The sequence below is a fragment of the Schistocerca cancellata genome, chromosome 5, assembly GCF_023864275.1.
Source record: "Schistocerca cancellata isolate TAMUIC-IGC-003103 chromosome 5, iqSchCanc2.1, whole genome shotgun sequence".
NCBI lineage: Eukaryota > Metazoa > Arthropoda > Insecta > Orthoptera > Acrididae > Schistocerca > Schistocerca cancellata.
The window spans coordinates 255,688,914-255,694,913 of record NC_064630.1 but is presented as its reverse complement, the minus strand read 5'-3'; positions in this window follow the sequence as shown (position 1 = coordinate 255,694,913).

Genomic DNA, 6,000 nt, shown 5'->3' with positions numbered 1-6,000 from the left:
TTCAGGAACCTTGCCCTGGATACTCCTGCAGTTTACCAATATTATGTTAACTTTTCCTGTTTTTGGTCTCTGAGGACGGACGTTCTTTATCAACGATGATAATGTCCTCTCTGGTAAGCCGTCAGGTATTTTATACATAGCTCATTATAAGTTGTCAAATCTTCTCCTGACTAACAAGAAAAAGAGACACTAGGGAAGACATTTTTAAAAAATAAATGGGAATATACACAGTTAGTTGTAAGGATTGAGTTCATTAGGTAAACAAAAGTCAAACTTAGAAAACAACTATCGGGTAATCAATGAACAGGCAAACCTAAGGGCTTCTGTCTACAATATAATAACCACTAAATATACTGCTAAAGATATTCATTATGTAAAACAGATAGAACATTACAAAAATACAATAAATATATGATCAATATTTTTCTGATGAGCACTATTATCATGAATGTCCATCAGCTTCTATAAATACAGGAACAAACAAAACTAACATTAAGCTTTATAGGACCATGCTGTAAATTAAACAAGCATATCATTTTCTTCAGTAGAATACAGTTGTGTAGCATTGAGCAGTTCCATTACAATCTGGGGAATGACGCTGGCACTGATGTGGCTGACCACTGCTGATGTTACAGTAGATGGAATCGTACATGCCATAGATGAATTGAGGACCCCGCTTGAGGTGACATGATGTCCCACATGAATGGTGCCTGAGAACTGAGTGCTGCAATATCTTCTTCCATCATAAATAATCTCTGGGCTATCTGAATTACTTCCAACAGAGAAGGATCCAACTTCCTCAGTATATGAGTCTTCATGTCTGAGCAAGGGGTGTGATGCAGTATAACATACTTGATTAGTGAGTCACAGGAGTTCTGCTCACGCAAACATTCAAAATTATAATTTCTACTTAATCAGTATTGGTTGGTCTGCACAATATTGACTTGGCAACTTTTTTTGCTTCTAAATTTTTAACCTAGCTGCATTAACAGTTTTTTCTATCACAAAACGTTCTTGTAATGAAGAGAATATGTTAAGTAACTCAAGTTCCATTGGATGCAGATCAGGATTCTTCGACATGAACATAGCGATTTTTCCTTTCATGTTGGAAATTTGGCAGGCCATAAAATGTAACAGCAACCGTGAGAGATAAGTGTGCAGTTTGTTTGATAAAGGGTGGAAAAACCACAAACCTGAGTGGCACTGAAAACGTTCTGTTGAATTCATTAATGCTTGCACTGCCAGTAATGTTGCTGCCATTAGCTTTTGATAACACCCTGTTTTCAGGGCCACACCCTTGCCTGATCACAAAATGTTCAAATTCAGATTTGCATGCACCACAGGTCCCATCCTTGTCATCACTTATGTACAGGCAGTCTACACTTATAGTTAATAGAGATTAGCCATGGGTGTATTCAACAAATGGAGATATGAAACAGGATGTTCACAACAGCAGTGCAAGCTATCTTTAAGTAAGCAAGCCCAGTCCAGGTCACACAATCTCAGAATCCAGTCAGCTACCAACAGTGCCTGATAAGTAAACACACATAAATCAAGTTCCACATAAATCAAGTTCATAGTGAAAACCAAACTATTAGACCAACTGACATTGAATCCCTCTGTATCAGTACTGCTATTAAGTTACAAGTGGTGCAGATGGACCCTGGGCTGGCTTACATGAAAGATTTGGCATGGCCTCATCAGAGGGTGCTGCTGGTGACAAGTGCAATTTGGGTAGTGGTGCCACATTGGCTGACAGTAATGTTGCACTAGCTACTCAGCTTCCATAGAAATGTCAGCTGGCATCACTAGATGAAGAATTCATCAAATTTACTAGCCAATGACCTTAAATTCATATTTAGTATCTCTTTTCTACTGCCTCTGAAAGTTCAATACCAATTTCCTTGCATGAGTTAATTCGTTTCATTCCTTAGAATGTTTCAAATTGTCCTTACCTTGTTTTTGAAATTTATAATTTTTTGTGCATACTATGAAGTTTTCATTTTTTAGAATTTTACAGTAGTCCTTGTAGTGCACTATTAAGTCTTGATTAGAGCTAGTTGTTTGCATTAAATAAAGCTTTCTGTTCTTAGCAGAAGATATTTTGATCCCAGATGTTAGTACCCTTTCCCTGTTTCAACTGTAAATGTCAATGACCTGTTCTAAAGGAATATTGTATTCATAATATCGCAAGAATATATTTAAGAGATAATTAAATTTATCATTTACTGTATGTCCTTGGTAAACTTATTTCCATTTTTCATCCAGTAAATTCTTTCTGAATAGTGTAACTGAGGCAGCATTTACAGTTCTATGAAATTTTCCTTGTTCCTTTCTTAGTTAAACTTGACTGATGCAGATGCTTCATTGCTGCCATTTGAACATCACGGTCAGATAAACCATTTATGATGTGGCTCACATCAATTTCATTAAAGAAGTTGGACTTAGATATAAATTATCAGCTGCTGTTGCAATTTGTTCTTCAATTCTCATTGGGATTATCATTTTGGGTTCAAACCAAAACTGGAAATCAGTAGTTCTAGATGCCCTGAATCAGAACTAAGGTGTGCCTGTGATGAAGTCTATACATAAATCACCTACCAGTTATTTCTCTTAAGTCTTGTTAGTCCTCTCTAATTAGTTAATGAAGTTTAAACATATCCTGTTGGAGGTCTTTAGGCTTTCCGAACTGCTACCTTGTATGTTTTCAAATCTATTACTGAAGTACAGCACTCAAGTAGGTGTTTGCTGCAGTATTCACCGAGGTGTATGGCCTGGGCTGTCATTGCGTTGTCTGTGTATATGGCCTCTTGCCCACTCCTCATTTTATCTTACAGTTTGCAAACAAGTAGTAGAAATACAATTTCAAGAAGATAATAAATCAACCACACACTATTCTGATTGCAAATAAGTAAAGTATGGTGTACCATAGTGCCAGGTACTGGGTCCCATCCCATTTTTGATATACAGGGTGATTAAGAAAAACGTTTACAAACTGACATGGCACACTGGGCATACAATAAGGATCAGTAATCACATAGGAACTAGAGATTGCAAGGACTATAAGGGGCTGCAGTTATTTAGTCACATGATACAAATGGACACCCACTACAGGAGATGGTCAAAGTTTTGTCCAGTTGCACTGAGACATGCTTGACATCAATGCTGCATTGAATGGCGCACCTTCTCAAGGATACCTGGTGTATCTCGAAGACATACTACTACTGCAACAATCCTGCCCACTAGGTCCTCCAGCGATGAAACAGATGTTTCATACAAAAGACCCTACAGATATTCCCACAGGAAAAAAATGATTGAGGGCAGATTGGGTGAGTGTGGTGGCCATTGTGACCAATCCAGTGGCCGGGAAAGGTTGCCTGCAGATGTGCCCTTACTTGTCCTCTGAAATACACAGGGGTTCTGTCATGCTGAAATCAAATGTGGCAGCAAATGAATAGGCATTGGCACATCATTCAGCACGTCTGTCAGAACCTCTCGCAGGAATACAAGATATGTCTGACCATCAAGTTGGTCCAGGAGAATGCACGACCTAATTTAAAAAAATGTCTCATGATGCCAGCCCACATGTTAAGGGAAAATCTGTGTTGTGAGGCATGTGTATGTGTAGCATGTGGGTTCACATCCACATAAATATGCAGGTTGTGACTTCATCATACCCTCGAGTGACAACACAGCCTCATGGGTGAAGAGGACAGTCGTTGTGAAGCTTCGGTCTGCAGCAGATTTCTGCAGAAACCACCGCACAAATTCCATGGCTTGTTGTTAGTGATAACCAAACAGTGTCATAGCACTATCCACTTTGCAGATGACACAAGCAATTCAGTTAGTGGCAAGACAGCAGAAATGTTACAGACAACACTACCTTATGTAATTGGATAGATAATAAATCTACTCACCTACATGCAGCAGAACACACACATAAAAGACTGTTGTAATTGGCAAGCTTTTGGAGCCAGTGGCTCCTTCTTCGGGCAGAAGGGTTGAAGAGGAAGGAAGAAGGGTGAACAAAAAGGACTGGTAGGTCTAGGAAAAGGGGTAGATTTGGAGAAAGAACACTATCTGACACATTAAGTAGTGTTGTAATCTGGTTCAGCCAAAGCAATCTAATAATAAATAAAAGGAAAACAGTAGCATTAAATTTTCATAATTTTAAGAGAAACAGTCATGAGGATATAAAAATTCAGATGTCAGACACAGATATTGCATGTGTAGCTAATACAAAATTTCCAAGATAATCTTAGATGGGCTACTCACACTGATAGCATATTTAAGAGACTAAGTACCATGTGTTATTTAATGTGAGTGCTTGGAAACTGTTGTCATAAGCACGTTTATAATGCTATAATATATTCTGCCCTAAAGTATGGGATCACTTTCTGGGGTAACTTAACCATACTGCCTAAAACTCTTCAGAATGTAAGAAAGAATAGTGAGAATCACAGTTCGAATAAAAAGAAACAAAACATGCAGACTACTGTTTAGAAAGATAGGGATTCTTTCGCTTCCGTGCAGTTACACTTTTGAAAGTGCAATGATTATTAAGAAATATGCAATAACAAATCCTAGTGTCCTCGACAAAAATGAAAATGTGTGTCATCACAACACAAGAGAGAAAACTGACTTTCGCAAGCTCTAAATAAAAGTTAATTTGTGCCAAAAAGGAACAATACATCATGGTAACATTGCATCTATAGCCTGAATGAGTTCCTCCAAAATCTTTGAGAGCCTAAGAGAGTTAATGTTAAGTATGTACGCAACATTCCTTATCACTTACAAAAATATTGTCTAAATATGACAACCTACTTATGGGGACTATGAATAATAGTATTACTGACAGATGATGTATACCCTCTCTTCTGGAGCCATAGTCAGTATACGCTGCGCTTTTGTATCGAATGGATGCTATGTATTACGCTAAGTAGAAATAAAATGGTGTGCACAAAATGCAGCACAGTTGGTAATAATTCACTATTGTATTACCTAGACTGTGAAAACTCAGCACACTGGTGACCCCAAGTAGTGAATATGCGATATATGTTCATGACTATGATCACCCACACCCGTGCCACACTTTCTACAATGTCGAATCTCCAAACATTCGATGCAGACCGGTGCCAGCACCATGAGTGTGTGAAGTGACAGTGACTATTGACATAGTGAACCGAGTGAAAATTTTGATCAACCTTAAATTACTAGTGTATTTTGTGTGTTGACAATTACAAATTGCAATGATAGTTACTCTACAGGTCTGACAATGGGAACACTATATCAGTGCTCCACATATGCATCAACACAGTGCTCTCACTGAGTAGAAAATTTCATGTGGCAAACTGGATGTCAACTGACCACAACATCACCAATGCGAGCCACATACAAACAACAAAGGGCTTCCACCCCTACATTGGCCTCCTTCCAACGGTGACTGCCACTAGCGCCAACTTTTATAGCAAAAATTTACCAGTCAACTGTGGCAATTATCCTGCATTTCAAGCTTCCATAGACTTGCTCACGCAGCATTCTGTACCAAGACAGAACAACAGCAACCAGTAACCAATCATGGTGCCATGCTGACACCGCTGCCATAGTTGCCATCCAGCAGACAGCACACAAGCTCTCAGCATACCATGCCCCCTTGATGGACCAAACATTAACCTTGTGCCATTCTTCGCAGATGACATGATGTTAGCGTTTGCTATAGCTGAATCCACACCGCGACTTTATGGACAATTCAGAAAAATTTGTTGCTCCACTATGTCACTTAGACGAGCATGCTGAACTAGTGAGTGACATCATCCTGTCACCATCACCCTCCAATAAATGTGAGTTGAGCAATTCTGAGAAGACTTGGGCACCCACCAGAACAACCACCACGTCAAGTGCTGTACGAAGCATGTGTCGATGACGGCACTCCATCACAGCTGCGGTGCCGCATCCGGCACTCAGCTGACATAGAGTAATCAACAATCACATATTGTGGAC